Here is a 20,496-nt window from a genome sequence, read left to right on the forward strand (position 1 = left end):
TTTCAGCAGATGCAAATGGGACTACTATTGCTACGGCCGCTCGTTAATATGCTTTATCGGGACAGCTGCAAGTGGGCAGTATGTGGCTTTCAAATACGACGAAACTGGCACATAGGACACATTTCCCAATTATTAAATGAATTTAAAAATGTTGAGATTGACTACATGCCTCCTGCTGAATCACAATTCCTTCCACGGCCTAATAGGAATGATGCTTTTTGGGTCCCCTTCTCCAGTGTTATATGTAAGGTGTATGCCGTATCATTAATAAGCCACAGTGCACACTTGTATAAACTCCACAATAAGTGTCATGAAAAGATCCTATCTCTTACATTAAGTGAACTTGTTACGTTTTTTGGTCAAGATGTCACAGAAAAAAATGTTTCTCGCAAGGTGAAAGAGTTTTAAAAATATAATTTACTTCTTTACATTTGAATTTGTTTATGAAACTGTTCTTCACAGAATTTTTATGTCTATATACACCGGAGTATATGTAAAACAGGCATACATGTAAACGCGCCCTCATGAACCACGGATCTTGCCGTCTGTGGGGTGGCTTGCGTGCCTCAGCGATAGTGATAGCCGTACCGTAGGTACAATTACTACGGAGGGGGTATCATTTGAGAGGCCAAACAAACGTGTGGTTCCTGAAGATGGGCAGCAGCTTCTCACTAATTGCAGGGGAAACAGTCTGGGTGATTGACTTACTGGCCTTGTAACATCATCCAAAATGGCCTTGCTGTGCTGGTTCCGCGAACGGCTGACAGCAAGGGGTAACTAAAGTTGTAATTTTTCCCGAGGACACGCAGCTCTACTGTATGGTTAAATGATGATGCTGTCCTCTTGGGTAAAATATTCCGGAGGTAAAATAGTTCCCCATTCGTATCTCCGCGCGGGGAAAAAATGTTCAAATGTGTGTGAAATCTCGTGGGACTTAACTGCTACGGTCATCAGTCCCTAAGCTTACACACTACATAACCTACATTATCCTAACGACGAACACACACACCCATGCCCGAGGGAGGACTCGAACCTCTGCCGGGACCATACGTGCGGGGACTGCTCAGAAGGATGTCGTAATCAGTAGAAACAAAACTGGCATTCTACGGATCGGAGTTTGTAATGTTACATCCCTTAATCGGGCAGGTAGGTTAGAAAATTTAAAAACGGAAATTGATAGATTTAAGTTAGATATAGTGGGAATTAATGAAATTCGGTGGGGTGCGTGACAGGTACCTCCACGAAGATTGCAATAAAAGAGCAAGAAATGAGTAGCAATCGAGTGTATCTCGGACAAAGTCACAAGACGCTAAGAAGTGCGCTGACGGCAGATCCTTTCACAATCGGTCTCCATTCAAACGGACTGCATTCCGCCCGGCCTTTCTCAAGACCGTTTGTTCTTATTTCCATAAACATCAACGGATTTTCCCGAGAGAAAGAAGTTTTAGTAGCAAATTTATGTCAAAAATATACATGTGACATTCCGTTAATCCAGGAAACACACGGGGAAGTACTAAAAAGCGTCCAAGAATTGCTGGTATGGAATTAACACTGGAAAGGCCTCACGACAAATACGGCAGAGCCATCTTTGCCAGACCTAACGTGAATATCATATTCTTCTGTATAATGTAGGTCGACAAACCACCCGATGCCAATTTCAGCATTAAAACACCAGCCAACTTCAACGATGTGGACGTGAACTTTGTCATAGGTGATTACAATCGCAGAAGCACATCATGGGGATACCCAGATACCGACACAAACGGAACGAGTTAAGAAACGTGGAATGAGGCTAATGACCTACATATGATCCGTATCCGAAGCTCCCACCTTCTTTTAACAGTGGTAGGTGGAAAAGAGGGCACAACCCAGACAACATCTTTGTTTCTTCAAAGGTAGCTGTACAATGTATGAAGACTGTAGGAGAGCCCATCCCCCGTACAAATACAGACCTGTCATATGCGATGAATCCTGTAGTAGCGACTGAAGAGGTATCATTCAAAAGGAGATTTAACTTCAAGAAGGCTGTCTGACAGAAGTTCAGCGAAGAGCTTGACTCAAAAGTGATGAACATTTCACCGCAACCTGAAATGTACGAAACCTTCAACAAACGTGTCCAACAAGCTTCGAGGAAAACTGTTCCGAGAGGATGCAGAACTCAGTATGTTCCAGGCATGTCCAGTGACGAAAACTCTTCTTATAAAGATATCAAACTCTCTATGAAGAGGATCCATTCGCAGAAGAAACGAGTCAAGCTGGTGAGATATTGCTGAAAGCCATTTCAGCAACTCGCAAGGCCAAGTGGAGTACCTGGTAGAGAACCTCGACATGAAGCTGAATAGTAGACAAGCCTGGAAACTGCTTACAAACCTGAGCCGCGACCTTGGAAAATGACAAGACAACTTTGCGAGTGTGACACCTGATAAAGTGGCAACCCAGCTCCTGCAGAGCAGCAAAATAAAAGGAAGGACGCCCAAAAAAGCTCTTCAGGGCGACCCAGAAACAGAGCATTATTTTCTTAGGGATCCCTTCTCCATGGCAGAACTCGAAGCTGCCATCTCCAGTTTGAAGATGGATAAGGCTGCAGGTGTCGATGACAGTTGAACAGATAAAGAACTTCGGCTGTAAAACGATGGAGTGGCTACTAAGCCTAATGAACACGTGTCGCCAAACTACACATCCCCAAAATGTGGCGGAAATCTCGAGTCATTTCAATACTTAAACCTGGAAAGGAACCAAACGATCCAAACAATTTTCGACCAATCTCCCTTTTATGCCACAAAAAAAAAAAAAGTTCAAATGGCTCTGAGCACTATGGGACTTAACATCTGGAGTCATCAGGCTCCTAGAACTTAGGACTACTTAAACCTAACTAACCTAAGGACATCACACACATCCATGCCCGAGGCAGGATTCGAACCTGCGACCGTAGCGGTCGCGCGGTTCCAGACTGAAGCGCCTAGAACCGCTCGGCCACCCCGGCCAGCTTTTATGCCACACCTTCAGGATATTAGAACGGCTGGTACTTAACCGAATCAGTGCCACCCTATAAGTGAAGAATATCCCACAACAAGGAGGCTTTTGTGCTGGAAAATCATGCTGTAGTCAGATCTTGAATCTAACCCAGCACATTGAGGACGGTTTTGAGCGTGGTGAGATTACTGGAGTCGCTTTTGTTGCTCTAACAGCTGCATACGACACTGTGAATCATAGGAAACTGTTAAAGAAAGTGTATGACCTTGCTAAGGACTACCAACTAACATCCCTTATTAGCACCTTCCTTCAGAACAGAAGATTCCAAGTTTCGTTACAGGATAAGAGAAGTAGATGGCGAACGCAGAAGAACAGTCTCCCCCAAGGCACTGTACAATATCTAAACAAATGATCAGCCAATACCAGCTATTACTAGGCTCTTCATCTATGCCGATGACACAGCAGTAACAGTTCAGAGGCCAACCTTTAAAGAAATAGAGGGAAATCTGTCTCTAGCAATGGATGAACTCTCCAAGTACTATGATGCCAACCACCTGAAGCCCCATCCCAGTAAAACTCACGTGAGCGCCTTCCACTTACGAAACAGGGAAGCGCAGCAAAAGCTCGACATCACATGCCGAGGAGAGCAATTGAAACAATGCCCAACACCAGCCTACCTAGGTGTCACACTGGACAGGGCACTAACGTACAGGCAGCAATGTCTAAACGTGAAACAGAAAATTATTGCTCGCAGTGGGATACTTAAGAAGCTTGCACTTGTGTTTTGTGTATCAGCCGCTGAGTACGGTTCTCCTGTGTGGAACGCTTCAACTCACGCTAAGCAAGTCGATATTGCGGTCACGATACACCAAGGATCATCTCAGGATGCTTGAAGCCAACACCAGCGAAGAAATTGTATCCGATTGTTGGAACAGCCCCACCCAATATCCGGAGGGCCACTGCTGCTGACAATGACAGAACAAAGCAGGAGAATGACCTTAGACATCCTCTGTATGGTCATCAGGCAGCAAGATCCCGCCTTAAATCCTGCAAGAGTTTCCATGCTAGGACTGCGCCACTGGAGGAAGCACCAGAGGCAATTTGTCCTGCAACATGGAAGAGCTCACTGCCCGTAGACATATCACCAAGAGAAGAACTAGTTCCTGGCGCAAACCTACAGTACCCTGTATGGAGCTCCATCAAACGCCTAAGAGTGGGCGTCACCCTATGCAAGACCAGCCTGAAGAAATGGGGAATCCTTCCAGCGAATGCAGACACTTCTTGTGACTGCAGGGCTGAAGAAGATCCCAGCCACCTATGGTATGCCCCCTCCTGGACAACCCGCGCACAATACAAGATGTTTACGAAGGAAATGACAAAGCTATCGCAGCTGCTATTTTTTGGAAGTGCTGACCGGACATGGTAATGAAATGAATGAATGAAATTCGGTGGCAGGCGAACAGGGCTTCTGGTCAGGGAATACAGGCTTATCAATACTAAATCAGGCAGGGGTAAAATAGGAGTAGGTTTAATAATGAATAAGAAAATAGGAATGCAGGTAAACTCCTACAAACAGCATAGTCAACGCATTATCGTAGACAAGATACACGAGGCCCACGTGTACCGTAGTAGTAAAAGTTTACATGCCAACTAGCTCCGCAGATGATGAGATGCAAGAAATGTATGATGCGATATAATAAATTATTCAGGTAGTTAAAGGAGACGAAAATTTAAACGTGATGGGTGACTGGAATTGGACAGTAGGGAAAGGAAGAGAAGGAAAAATAGTAGGTGAATATGGACTGGGGGAAAGAAATGAAAGAGGAAGCCGCCAGGTAGGATTTTGCACAGAGCATAATTTAATCATAGCTAACACCTGGTTTAAGAATCAAGAAAGAAGGTTATATACGTGGAGACCTGGAAACACTAAGGAGGTTTCAGATTGATTACACTCCTGGAAATTGAAATAAGAACACCGTGAATTCATTGTCCCAGGAAGGGGAAACTTTATTGACACATTCCTGGGGTCAGATACATCACATGATCACACTGACAGAACCACAGGCACATAGACACAGGCAACAGAGCATGCACAATGTCGGCACTAGTACAGTGTATATCCACCTTTCGCAGCAATGCAGGCTGCTATTCTCCCATGGAGACGATCGTAGAGATGCTGGATGTAGTCCTGTGGAACGGCTTGCCATGCCATTTCCACCTGGCGCCTCAGTTGGACCAGCGTTCGTGCTGGACGTGCAGACCGCGTGAGACGACGCTTCATCCAGTCCCAAACATGCTCAATGGGGGACAGATCCGGAGATCTTGCTGGCCAGGGTAGTTGACTTACACCTTCTAGAGCGCGTTGGGTGGCACGGGATACATGCGGACGTGCATTGTCCTGTTGGAACAGCAAGTTCCCTTGCCGGTCTAGGAATGGTAGAACGATGGGTTCGATGACGGTTTGGATGTACCGTGCACTATTCAGTGTCCCCTCAACGATCACCAGTGGTGTACGGCCAGTGTAGGAGATCGCTCCCCACACCATGATGCCGGGTGTTGGCCCTGTGTGCCTCGGTCGTATGCAGTCCTGATTGTGGCGCTCACCTGCACGGCGCCAAACACGCATACGACCATCATTGGCACCAAGGCAGAAGCGACTCTCATCGCTGAAGACGACACGTCTCCATTCGTCCCTCCATTCACGCCTGTCGCGACACCACTGGAGGCGGGCTGCACGATATTGGGGCGTGAGCGGAAGACGGCCTAACGGTGTGCGGGACCGTAGCCCAGCTTCATGGAGACGGTTGCGAATGGTCCTCGCCGATACCCCGGGAGCAACAGTGTCCCTAATTTGCTGGGAAGTGGCGGTGCGGTCCCCTACGGCACTGCGTAGGATCCTACGGTCTTGGCGTGCATCCGTGCGTCGCTGCGGTCCGGTCCCAGGTCGACGGGCACGTGCACCTTCCGCCGACCACTGGCGACAACATCGATGTACTGTGTAGAGATGGGGGATGCACTCTTGAACTAATTCATAGAGTTGAATCTTTCAAAGGAGTGAACAATCAGTGATTCAGAAAAAAAGAACGGTAGCTCCAAACGTTTCCCACGGCAGAGAGAGAGAGAGAGAGAGAGAGAGAGAGAGAGAGAGAGAGAGAGCATATCAGCGGTGCCTCTGCTGGTCACAGCACAGTGCACGCCACACAACAGCCAGCGCCGGCCTCTGCCCTGCTTCTACCTTGGCTGCCTGCATTGTGCAGTGCCCCATTGGATTTTGTGTTTCACATATGCCGTGCCGTCTCTGTGCGTCGTCTGCCGCGCGCAGTGTCTGGCGCAGCTTGACTTCGCATCGCACTCTGTCGGCGATTGTTTCAGACGCACGTCCTGCCCTCTGGGCAGTTGATGCGAGCAACAGGACAGAGAGCCACCTAGCGGATAACATAGGAACTACTTGCAACAACCTGCTCGCAAGAGAACGGACGATTTGTCTCGGAGCGGGTGAGTTCACCGCTCCCCCCACCCTCGGAACTCGCCCGCTCGACGCTCACCCCACCGTCTCGACTCTAGCCAGAGCGTTGAGCAAAGCAACTCAGGTGTCACTCTGGTCTCTGCGGTCTCGGCTCACGCAGTAATACAGCTCGCGGCTCGACCTGCTCGACTCAGCGGCTCTGCATCGGAGTTCGTCTCTACTGTATATTGTTCTTCGTAGTAATACCGCTACGTATATTACATTATTATGTTATGTATACATCATTTGTTTTTATTTTATTTTTATTTGTTTAACTGATTAGATTATGTTCCTGACGACTCCTCTTACTATAGGATTTTTATTATGGACACTCGAATTTACGCTTTAATTACGAGCGAACCGATAAACGTATCGCAAAATGTGATACACCAATATTTTCCTTGTTTTATTCTGCGTAAGGCTATATGCAGCACTTTCGTTCTACAGTCAAATTTATAGTTTTTTTCTTATTCTGGTACGGATTTTGCGATTTTAGGCGTCTTCGGAAGGAAACGTTCACTTTAAAAATATATGGCTTGCGATGTATTTGTATGAGGTTAATGAAATTTTAATACATTGTAGCCAAATATATTGTTAATGTAAATCTCAAGTTACAACATTTTCCGATCACCCAAAAAACCACGATAGTGCAAAATAAATCAATAATCAAAAACTTTGTCATATCGTGGAAATTTCAATAAACAATACAAAATTCTTACTCATTATCTGTGTTACTTCAAAATAGGATCAAATAAGATCAAAATACAGGTATAGTACTGGAATAAACCAAGTTTAAAGGGCAATGTGCCTTCCATTTATTTTCTATTGTAAATGAGTGGTGAGTCATGAAAAAGAGCTAATTCTATTCAGGGAGTGAACAGTTCTGATCCGATCTCTGAAAAGAACAGTTTTGCCCATCTCTAGTACTGTGGAGACCTCACCCCCCACGTGTTGAGCAATTCGGCGGTACGTCCACCCGGCCTCCCGCATGCCCACTATACGCCCTCGCTCAAAGTCCGTCAACTGCACATACGGTTCACGTCCACGCTGTCGCGGCATGCTACCAGTGTTAAAGACTGCGATGGAGCTCCGTATGCCACGGCAAACTGGCTGACACTGACGGCGGCGGTGCACAAATGCTGCGCAGCTAGCGCCATTCGACGGCCAACACCGCGGTTCCTGGTGTGTCCGCTGTGCCGTGCGTGTGATCATTGCTTGAACAGCCCTCTCGCAGTGTCCGGAGCAAGTATGGTGGGTCTGACACACCGGTGTCAATGTGTTCTTTTTTCCGTTTCCAGGAGTGTATATTGTGGTAAGGTACAGATTTCGGAACGAGATTTAAAGACATTTCCAGGGGCAGATGTGACTGTGACCACAATTTATCGGTTATGAACTGTAGATTACAACTGAAGGAATTGGGAAAAGATCGGAAATTAAGGAGATGGGACCTGGATAAGTTGAAAGAACCAGAGGTTGTTGAGAACTTCACAGGGAGCATTATGCAACGGTTGACTAGTATAGGGTGAAAGAATACAGTAGAATACGGATGGATAGCTTTAAGAAATAAAATAATGAAGACAGCTGATGATGAAATAATGAGATAATGAATTTAACTGATGAAAGGAAAAATTTAAAAATGGAGTAAATGAAGCAGTGAAAGAGAATACAAACGATTAAAAAATGAGGTTAACAGAAAGTGCAAAATTGCTAAACAGGAATGGTTAAAGGACAAACATAAGGATTTAGAAGCATATTTCACTACGGGAAAGATAGATACAGCCTACAGGAAACTAAAGAGGCCTTTTGAGAAAAGAAGTTGTATGAATATCATCACCTCAGATGGAAAACCAATCCTAAGCAGAGAAGGAAAAGCTGAAAAGTGTGTAGAGCGTCTGTACAAGAGAGATAAATTTGAAAGCAGTATTATAGAAAGGAAAATGGTAGATGAAGATGATATGGGAGATTTGATACTGCGAGAACAGTTTGACAATGCTCTGAAAGATATAAATCGAAACAAGGCCCCGGGAGTAGACGATATTTCGTCAGAACTACTGATAGCCTTGGGAGAGCCAGCCATGACAAAACTCTTCCATATTGTATGCAAGATGTATGAGACAGGTGAAATACCCTCAGATTTCAAGAAGAATGTAGTAATTCCAATTCCAAAGAAAGCGGTTTCTGATAGGTGTAAAAATTACCGAACAGTCAGTTTATTAAGTCATGGTTGCAAAATATTAACACGAATTTTTTTATAGAAGAATGGAAAAACTGTTAGAAGCAGACGTCGGGGAAGATCAGTTTGGATTCCGGGGAAATGTAGGAACACTTGAGGCAATACTGACCCTACTTCTCACCTTAGAAGATAGATTAAGAAAGGCAAACCTACATTTTTCGCATTTGTACACTTAAAGAAAGCTTTTGGTAATATTGACTGGAATACTCTGTTTGAAATTCTGAAGGTAGCAAGGGTAAAATACAGAAAGCGAAAGGCTATACACAGCTTTTACAGAAACCAGACGGCAGTTATAAGAATCAAGGGGCATGAAAGAAGGGAAGCAGAGGTTGAGAAGAGAGTGAGACTGGGTTGTAGCCTATCTCCGATGTTATTCAATATGTAACTGAACAAACATTAAAGGAAACCAAAGAAAAATTGGGAGTAGGAATTAAATTCAGGGAGAAGAAATAAAAAATTTAACATTTACCGGTGACATTGTAATTCTGTCAGATACAGCAACGGACTTGGATGAGCAGTTGAACGGAATGGATAGTGTCCTGAAGGAAGGATACACGATGAACATCAACAAAAGCAAAAGACGGATAATGTAATGTAACCGAATTAAATCAAATGACGCTACGGGAATCAGATTAGCAAACGAGACACTTTAAGTAGTAGATGAGTTTTGCTACTTGTATGATGGCCGAGGTAGAGGGGATATAAAATGAAGACTGGCAATGGCAAGAAAATCGTTGCTGATGAAGAGAAATTTGTTAACATCGAATATAGATTTAAGTGTTAGGAAATCTTTTCTGAAGGTATTTGTCTGGAGTGTAGTATGGAAGTGAAACATGGACAACAAACAGATTAGATAAAAAAAGGATAGAAGCTTACGAAATGTGGTGATACAGAAGAATGCTGAAGATTAGGTGGGTCGATCACGTAACTACTGAATAGAATTGGGGATACAAGGAATTTGTGGCAAAACTTGACCAAAAGAAGTGATCAGTAGATAGGACACATTCTGAGACATCAAGAGATGACCGATTTAGCATTGCAGGGAAGTGCGGGTGGTAAAAATCGTAGAGGGGAACCAAGAGATGAATACAGTAAGCAGATTCAGGAAGATGTAGGCTACAGCAGTTATTCGGGTATGAAGAGGATCGCACAAGATAGAGTAGCATGGAGAGCTGCATCAGCCAGTCTTCCGACTGAAGACCATAACAACAACATATGTAAAAGCGCCGGCCGGTGTGGCCGAGCGGTTCTAGGCGCTACAGTCTGGAACCGCGCGACCGCTACGGTCGCAGGTTTGAATCCTGCCTCGGGCATGGATGTGTGTGATGTTCTTAGGTTAGTTAGGTTTAAGTAGTTCTAAGTTCAGAATTTAAGTCCCATAGTGCTCAGAGCCATTTGAACCATTTGTCCGAACAACATCGCTTTTGTTCACTCCGAGACGCCTGGGCACTTCCCTTGTTGAGAGCCCTTCCTGGCACGAAGTAGCAATGCGGACGCGGTCGAACCGCGGCATTGACCGTCTAGGCATGGTTGAACTACAAACACGAGCCGTGTACCTCCTGGTGGAATGACTGGAACTGATGGGCTGTCGGGCCCTCTACGTCTAATGGGCGCTGTTCATGCATGGTTCTTTACATCTTTGGGCGGTTTTAGTGACATCTCTAAACAGTCAAATGGACCGTGTCTGTGATACAATACCTACAGTCAACCTTCAGGAGTTCTGAAAACCGGGGCGATGCAAAACTTTTTTGATGTGTGTATATCCTTACATTTAATCTGTAGCCATGCCCGCTTGGCCATTTTGCCCTCGTCTTTTTACCTACTTGATCCTCTGATGCTTTCATTATTTCATCTCTCAAAGCTACCCATTCTCCTCCTACTATATTCTTTTCCCCTGGTATTGTCAGTCGTTCCCTAGTGCTACCTCTGAAACTCTCTTAAACATCTGGTTCTTTCAGTTTATCCAGATCCCATCTCCTTAAATTCCTACCTTTTGCAATTTCTTCAGTTTCAATCTACAGTTCATAACCAGTAAATGGTTATAAACAAAAGTGATAAAGTAAACAAAATGTATACTACCAAATTAAATAATAAAAGCAACAAAATAGACAAAGAAATCAACAAGAAAAGAAGAACTAGAAGAAACGAAATACATTACTCTACCTTATTATAGTGCCATAGCAAACAGAACAGCTGACAATTGTTGTAAAACTAATGTACGAATCGGGTTCCGCACGAACGACAAAATAGGGTCAATAATCAAACACACAACCCACAAAACAAAACCATTTACACAATCAGGGAATTATAAAATTAAATTTAATGAATGCGAAAATTTCTATGTGGGGCAAACAAATATACGTTTCTCCACCAGATTCAGAGAGCACACAAACACCATCGAAAACTGTAAATCCCCATTTAGTGCGCATCTGTGAAACTACAATCATAGCACCAACAGCAGCGAGGAATCTATAGATGTACTACACAGAGAAACGCAGATTAACGGACGCTCCACAAGAAATTGAAATTTATAGCGTCTTCAAAGAAGAACATCAATAGATACTCAATGGAGAAACAGCCCTCAGAAATAAAAATTTTATCGACTGGTTTAGGCATTTACCCCAATGTATTGCTAAGTGCACACTTATAAATGTGTGATGTATACAATACACTCATAACCGCAGCACATAAAATGGAATACCGAATAATATCGCCTACTAGTTGTTCTTTAGTGTACAGCTGTGTGTATTACATTGTTACCTATGCTTACATGCCAAAAATCTTGCAAATGCGGTATATGCATGTCAAAAAACTATAAAATTGATTGTACGTGCTGTTAATGTAAAACTATTATGTTTTGTAGATGCTTGAAAATGGCTTTTTAAGGCCGAAACTGTAACCGCAAAATAAAGTTCTATCAGCTGAAAGCAAGATGAATTCCTTTAACAAATTTGTAGAAGCTCTGCACCCATTCTATAAGAAAATAATTTACTAACGTCTGTGTTCCGTTCCTGATTCTTTTTACGAAAAATAAATTTTGGTAAGTCTATTTTAGAGCTACTCTCCCCGGAGACGATGTACTTATATTTCAGTACTGTAGTTACGTAGCACATTTTAATCCATAATTAAACTTTGAAACATATATGCATATACAGACTAAAAAGTTACCACGCTATTTAAATTTTTGTGCGATTCAGATGTATCCACATACATACACAAGAGCGTCTTGCCATTTTCGACTGCTATGATAATCACATTCGTATGAATACCACGATTACATGGAAGGTGCTGTCGTCATTCATTAGTGCTCAGAAACGAAATGGCAGGGAAATTTTAATGATTTGAAGCTAAAGCTGTAATTATATCACAGTTAGGGTTACTTACATGTGTGCAATATATCCTGGCTCGTAGAAACCCCTCCCGCTTTCTGAACACATCCTTTTAGAAGTTTTTGCTCCAGATAGACACCAATATCACAAAGATGTTATATACTTGAGTAAAGAGCATAAATAAATAGTGACTCCAAGGATATGGATCAACTGAAGAATATAATACTTATGGTAACGAAGACGAAAAAATCGACGCATATTGTACCTCAGGTGAACTGCACGAAGGCGAAAAAAAAGCGACATACATAAAATTTGTAACAGGTCAACTGAAGTATGGGATACACATTGTTTTTCGCCTTCGATACTAAAAGTATCGACTGAAAATTATCGTAGTAGTATTAGCGACGGCGAAAAAACCTACAACAGTAACATTTGTATCCCGCACCTTGATACTAGTGCTAGCGAAGTCGAAAAACTCGGCATAGGTAAAATTTGTAACCCGTTCTTCAGTTGACCTATGTAGGTACACTGAAGAAAGGGATACTAGTGCTAGCGAAGGCGAAAAATAGCGACATATGTGTCCCATACTTCGTCTGGCCTGTACAGGGTGTTACAAAAAGGTACGGCCAAACTTTCAGGAAACATTCCTCACACACAAATAAAGAAAAGATGTTATGTTGACATGGGCCCGGAAACGCTTAATTTCCATGTTAGAGCTCAGTTTAGTTTCGTCCACCTACGCTCAATGGAGCACGTTATCATGATTTCATAGGGATACTCTACCTGTGCTTCTAGAACATGTGCCTTTACAACTACGACACAACATGTGGTTCATGCGGGATGGAGCTCCTGCACATTTCAGTCGAAGTGTTCGTACGCTTCTCAACAACAGATTCGGTGATCGATGGATTGGTAGGGGCGGACCAATTCCATGGCCTCCACGCTCTCCTGACCTCAACCCTCTTGACTTTCATTTATGGGGGCATTTGAAAGCTCTTGTCTACGCAACTCCGGTACCAAATGTAGAGACTCTTCGTGTTCGTATTGTGGATGGCTGTGATACAATACGCCATTCTTCAGGGCTGCATCAGCGCATCAGGGATTCCATGCGACGGAGGGTGGATGCATGTATCCTCGCTAACGGAGGACATTTTGAACATTTCCTGTAACAAAGTGTTTGAAGTCACGCTGGTACGTTCTGTTGCTGTGTGTTTCCACTCCACGATTAATGTGATTTGAAGAGAAGTAATAGAATGAGCTCTAACATGGAAAGTAAGCGTTTCCGGACACATGTCGACATAACATATTTTCTTTCTTTGTGTGTAAGGAATGTTTCCTGAAAGTTTGGCCGTACCTTTTTGTAACACCCTGTGTAGGGCGATTGAATAAACCCTTTTAGTTTAACTGGGCTACAGGATTCCAATGTTACATATGTTGCTTTTTTCGTCTTTGCTAGCACTAGTGTCCTATTTTCAGTTGATCTATATAGGTCGACTTAAGTAAGGGGTACAAACATTTCGTTAGTCGATCTTTTCGCCTTCGATAGTACTAGTATCGACTTAAACATATCGTAGTAACAGTATTGCTAGGAATGACGAAAAACGCGAGAACTGTAAAATTTGTATCCTATAAAAACCCTGCTTCAGGTCTTCCACATTCATACGAATAGATGAATCCATAGAAGACAGATAACATAGACTGCGCCTGACGTCATTACACTGAAACCAACATCTAAGTCACGTGACTCGAGGTAGGATGCCGAGTTTCTGTTATTACGCACTGTGTGGGGTGGGGTTGACACAGTTTTTCTCATTTATAACTGAAATGAAGCACTGATTTTAACAAGAAAATAATCTGCCATATTGCTATTACACATGTAAAGTGCAGTTAATCCGGTTCCTCCGAAATTCCTAACATTAATGCGATGGTTACCCTTTTTACGTGTGGCTAGTTGAAACGTACTGGCAGTTCTGTTTACAAGCAACAAAATAACAGTTACAAACGTAGGCTTCCGCGGATATTTTCACATTCAATAAAAATTTTCTGGGTTTGTGACGGCATTGTCAATATATATAAAACTACCGACGTTTCGGTCCCTGTTACAAGGTACCCTGAAGAATGCACCTTGCAACAGGGGCCGAAACGTTGGTAGTTTATATATATTGACAATGCGGTTACAAACCCAGAAAAATTGTATTGAAAATATTAGTCCTTCAATGAATATATGTCCAGAGAAATCTTGTTTTGACCCTACACACTTCACAAACAGATGGAAATCTCATTTGTGAAAGGGAACTATTTCAAAATACTTGCAGAGGAATTTCCTTGAGTTGAAAGTTAGGATAGCTGCAGGTCCTTGGACGCAAAACTTGATGAATGACTAAGATTTAAAGACGACATATTGTTAATATGTAGCTCACTACACAAGTATAATCAACGTTTTGTAATATATTACGCTTTCTATCTTGATATCGTTTCGGTATCTGTACTGGATTGAGAAAGAGTCAGAAGATCTATGTGCCTAAATACCTAAAATTATTCACATAAACAAATTTCCTTTCTTACAAAAGCATATAACATTTCACACGCATTCTTGTGGAATAGCTACAAAACTAATGCAGCGTGCGGAATTATTACGTTCTCTTCTACTCCTGTGGAAGTGTTGAACTACAAGAATTAACAGTGCCAAAAAAAGAGTATTCACTAAACAATAATTAGCCTGTCGCTTGTTAAAAAGAACTGTCAATACGTTTCAACCTGACCACATGTAAAAACGATAGTCATTGCTTTATTACCAGGAATTTCGGAGAAACTACGTTTAGTTGAATTGTCAAAATCAGTACTTGATTTCAGCTATAAATGGAAAAAACTGTAACTGTCAGCTCCACTTCCCACACGGCTAAAGACAGGAAGTCTGCTTTCTGCCCCGAGTCACGTGACTTAGATGTTGATTTCAAGCCTTAACATGCCAGAGATAGGGGCATGCACGATCTATGTTATACACGGTCTACGGATACATCCATAACCACAAAAAAAAAATAAATAAATAAATAAATAAATAAATAAATAAAATCGAAAAGTAAAGACCGACCAGAATGAAAAACAATTCTTTCAAATGGTTCAAATGGCTCTGAGCACTATGGGACTTAACATCTATGGTCATCAGTCCCCTAGAACTTAGAACTACTTAAACCTAACTAACCTAAGGACAGCACACAACACCCAGTCATCACGAGGCAGAGAAAATCCCTGACCCCGCCGGAAATCGAACCCAGGCGTGGGAAGCGAGAACGCTACCGCACGACCACGAGCTGCGGACAACAATTCTTTCAAAATACCTTAAACTCACTATGAATTAAAATAAGTACCGAATGAATTGGAACGAACAAATGATTTAATACAAGCGAGAAAAATCGTGCACAATGTCTAGCCCTGTCTTTTTAATAAAACATTTTCATTTATTTCAGTTTACAATAATCACACTACGTCAAAGAGGATAACACCTTTATTATCTACGGCTCGAAAATAAAGGCGTTAATATCTATGACATCATTGGTCAAAGACGACGTGTTGTATCCCATTCTTCAGTTCACATTTGATTCAATGTGCAGCTGTTTTAATTTGGTTTTTTTTTTAAGAAAAAGCTGATAGTGAATGTAACGGTTATATATTCAAGTATCTTTTTCGGGATAGTGTATTTACTTGAGCAATAATTATTGTCTCTCATTTTGGGAATGGTATAATCACTAAGATTCGAGCCTGTTACCTCCGAGCGAAGCGCCCTTGTATTAATGTGCCTCAAATGGTTCAAATGGCTCTGAGCACTATGCGACTTATGAGGTCATCAGTCACCTGGAACTTATAACTAATTAAACCTAACTAACCTAAGGACACCACACACATCCATGCCCGAAGCAGGATTCGAATCTGCGACCCTAGCGGTCGCCCGGTTCCAGACTGTAACGCCTAGAACCGCACGGCCACTCCGGCCGGCTAATATGCTTCATTTAACTAGGCTACACCGAGCGAGATGGCGCAGTGATAGAAGACGCTATGCTACACGGTCCAGTCACGTTAGTGTGGCCATAGCCTGTGTGCGAAGTCAACGTGCAATAACCACTCACAGGCGGCGGGTGGTAGTATTGGCAGTGGAGGGTATGTAAAGCGTGTCTGGAGTACGCGGAAAATAGTGCAAATGTACCGAAACGGAGCGATTTACCTGATGTCCAAAAAGGCATGGTTATTGGTTTTCGGGCGGAGGATGGAAGCATTTCCGTAACGTCTAAGTTTGCAAACCTTTCGCGTGCCGCTGTGGTTCAACTTTATCGTGGATGGCAACATGGCGCTATCCAAAGCCGACGCTGAGGTAACTGTGGTACATTGGATTGGATTGGATTGTTTGGGGGAAGAGACCTAACAGCGAGGTCATCGGTCTCATCGGATTGGGGAAGGTCGGGGAAGGAAATTGGCCGTGCCCTTTCAAAGGAACCATCACGACATTTGCCTGGAGCGATTTAGGGAAATGACGGAAAACCCAAATCACGATGGCCGGATGCGGGATTGAACCGCCGTCCTCCAAAATGCGAATACAGTGTGCTAACCACTGTGCCACCTCGCTCGGTAACTGTGGTACACCATGGGCCGTAGATGAAGGGGAAGAAAGACGGCTGCAGAGATGTGTGCGGGCGAATAGGGGTGTAACTGTTAAGCAGTTATTGCCCAGATGAACCAAAAACGTTGCTGCGTATGGGCTTCTGCAGCAGACGTCTGGTTCATGCACCCATGCTGACCGCTGTTTATCGGCGACGAAGGCTGGAATTTACACGCCAACACTGCAACTGGACGTCAACCAGTGGAGAGAAGTGGCCTTTTCGCAGTCACGTTTTATACTTCATCTGACAGATGGCCGTTGGCGTGTACGGCGTGAAACGTCTAAAAGCAGACACCCCGCGTGGTTTATGGCCTGGAGAATGTTTTCGTGGCATTCCCTGGGTGATCTCATCATTCTGGAAGGTACAATGGATCAATACAAGTATGCATATATCTTTGGGGACAATGTCCACTCCTGCATGTAGTCTGTTTTCCTTGGCACGCAGCTCACAGTGTACTTGAGCCCCAAGATTACCGTATTGCACTGGCCATCAGACACCCCTAATTTAATCCCTGTCGAGAATGTGTGGGATTACCTCGATCGGGCTGTTTGCGTCATGGATCCTTGACCGAGAAACCTAGCTCAGCTGGCCACGGCAGTGAGATCGCCATGGCTACACATCCCTGTCGGTACATTCCACAACCTCTTCCTGCACGTCCCGCTGCGGTCCGATTTGCAAAGAGTGGTTATTCTTGGTTTTTTCGCGTGGACGACATCTTTGCAAACCCCGTGCGTCCACAACAACAGTAAACCAACGGTAATTGATTGTAGTCAAATCAGGCGACGCTGAGAGAAATAGATCAGAAAATGATACACTGAAAGTAGTAGACGGGCTTTGCTAATCAGATAGAAAAATAACTGAAGATGATGAAAGTAATGAGAAAATAAAACGACGGCTGGTAATAACAAAAAAGCGTTTCTGAAAATGAGGATTTTTTAAATATCGAACATAAACTTAACTGACAGGGAAGTCTTGTTGTTGTTGTTGTTGTTGTGGTCTTCAGTCCTGAGACTGGTTTGATGCAGCTCTCCATGCTACTCTATCCTGTGCAAGCTTCTTCATCTCCCAGTACCTACTGCAACCTACATCCTTCTGAATCTGCTTAGTGTATTCATCTCTTGGTCTCCCTCTACGATTTTTACCCTCCACGCTGCCCTCCAATACTAAATTGGTGATCCCTCGATGTCTCAGAACATGTCCTACCAACCGATCCCTTCTTCTAGTCAAGTTGTGCCACAAGCTCCTCTTCTCCCCAATTCTATTCAATACCTCCTCATTAGTTATGTGATCAACCCATCTAATCTTCAGCATTATTCTGTAGCACCACATTTCGAAAGCTTTTATTCTCTTCTTGTCTAAGCTATTTATCGTCCACGTTTCACTTCCATACATGGCTACACTCCATACAAATACTTTGAGAAACGACTTCCTGACACTTAAATCAATACTCCATGTTAACAAATTTCTCTTTTTCAGAAACGCTTTCCTTGCCATTGCCAGTCTACATTTTATATCCTCTCTACTTCGACCATCATCAGTTATTTTGCTCCCCAAATAGCAAAACCCCTTTACTACTTTAAGTGTGTCATTTCCTAAACTAATTCCCGCAGCATTACCCGACTTAATTCGACTACATTCCATTATCCTCGTTTTGCTTTTGTTGATGTTCATCTTATATCCTCCTTTCAAGACACTATCCATTCCATTCAACTGCTCTTCCAAGTCCTTTGCTGTCTCTGACAGAATTACAATGTCATCGGCGAACCTCAAAGTTTTTATTTCTTCTCCATGGATTTTAATACCTACTCCGAACTTTTCTTTTGTTTCCTTTATTGCTTGCTCAATATACAGATTGAATAGCATCTGGGATAGGCTACAACCCTGTCTCACTCCGTTCCCAACCACTGCTTCCCTTTCATACCCATCGACTCTTATAACTGCCATCTGGTTTCTGTACAAATTGTAAATAGACTTTCGCTCTCTGTATTTTACCCCTGCCACCTTCAGAATTTGAAAGAGAGTATTCCAATCAACATTGTCAAAAGCTTTCTCTAAGTCTACAAATGCTATAAACGTAGGTTTGCCTTTCCTTAATCTTTCTTCTAAGATAAGTCGTAGGGTCAGTATTGCCTCACGTGTTCCAACATTTCTACGGAATCCAAACTGATCTGAAGGTATTTGTCTTGAGTGTAGTCTTGCAGTGAAGCGAAACATGAACAGTGGACTAAGAAGAGTATAAATTTCTAAATCTGCTGATACAGAGAACTGTTGGAAATTGCGTGACTAGATCAGGCAAGTAATGAAGCGGTACTGAATCAAAGCGGGAAGAAAAGAAATATATGACACAGTTTGCCTAAAAGTTGGCACTGACTCATAGCACACGCGCTGAGATGTCAAGAGACCGTTAATTTGGTAACGGTGGGACTTTGGGTGGGGGGGGGGGGGGGAAGGGTGAATTATTGAGAAAGACCAAGGCTTCATTACTACTTGCACCCTTTTACATGGCCCTTTCCGATCGGTAAAAGTTGGATAGCTTCCGACCGCTCCGGAATATTTGTAGTCACTGCAAATGTAAGCTACGTAACAATATTGTGCGCCGTATGGCAACAATAAGGAGCCATTGTATGAATAGTGTTGTATCGAGCGCGGTGTTGTGCCTAGTGTTTGTCACCATTATTTACAAAAATGAATGGAAAGGCTTTAACGATACTTGGTCCTCCTAGCGACTCTTCATCAACTTGAGCCTCCGTACAGGGGCCAAGTAGAAGTGTGTGGTTAGTACAGAAAGCAGTTTTGAACTGATGTAAGCTGCGGTAGTTTTGCAGAGAACCAAAACTACAACAGCAGCGACATATTTAGAGTAATACTTATTAGTTCATCTAGCGACAGTTTTAATACTGTACTCGGTGCCTCCAAAATAACTGCTTCACTGGAAAAGCTAGAATTGATAATTGTTACGGACGCAGATTAGTTTTTGCGCTAATGTACATGACATTCATGCACTGCATTTAATTATTCTTGCTTATGAGTCTCGACGAGAGCCTGTCTATTAAGAACACTGGAATAAACACCCGGCTATTAGTCAAATCGCATGCCCTTGCGTAATAAAGGAAGAAAGGAGTGTAGTTTAACGCACCATCGGCTAGGGACGAATCTCACTCGAGGTTCACCCAGAGAACGTCGACAGTGCTACGTTCTCTGAACGTGAAGACTGTACTGCTAAAGATCACAAACAGGAAATCAAAGTAATCTCTCAGTTTAAGCCCATACGCCTGCCTGAGACAGGACTCGAATCAGCGATCTTTCATGGTATGCGTTGGCGGCCTTACCCCGAGATGACTTGAGGCCAGCGTCCAGACACTTCTTAAAAGTCTGATAACTTGCTATAAAATCTTCTCGTGTTACTGTTTAGTATAAACTCCAGTTTATGTGGAATAATTTATACTGCTGCAGTAACTTTTTAATAATATTTTATTAGCACAATGCATCTCGGCAGCATGCTGCCATTATCAGGTGCATAATACAGTTACTTCGGCTGATAGGTTATGAACATTACCTGTGTGTGCCAATGGGGTTAGGAATCGAAAAATAAACCTGTGTCGAAGGATAAATCTGTTACAGTGTGTACATTATGTGAATAGCATGATTACGTAATATATTAATACGTTTACTTACATTTCCATTGGCGATCTCATTTTCTGGCACACAGAGCACAGCAACAGGTAAATCACAACTTAGCATTTTCACAGACATGTATACATCTTTCCAAATGGTTTTAAAATCTACGGTAAACAACTTACAAGA

At 43.0% G+C, this 20,496-nt stretch overlaps 1 protein-coding gene across 1 annotated transcript in view; it reads right to left on the reverse strand.

Annotated features, from left to right (window-relative positions):
- Window positions 1-20,496, reverse strand: part of LOC126481069 (speckle-type POZ protein B-like) — a 64,356-nt gene that overhangs the window by 13,130 nt on the left and 30,730 nt on the right. The gene's annotated exons all lie outside the window — the stretch shown is intronic.

Source organism: Schistocerca serialis, chromosome 5 (genome assembly GCF_023864345.2).
Source record: "Schistocerca serialis cubense isolate TAMUIC-IGC-003099 chromosome 5, iqSchSeri2.2, whole genome shotgun sequence".
Lineage (NCBI taxonomy): Eukaryota > Metazoa > Arthropoda > Insecta > Orthoptera > Acrididae > Schistocerca > Schistocerca serialis.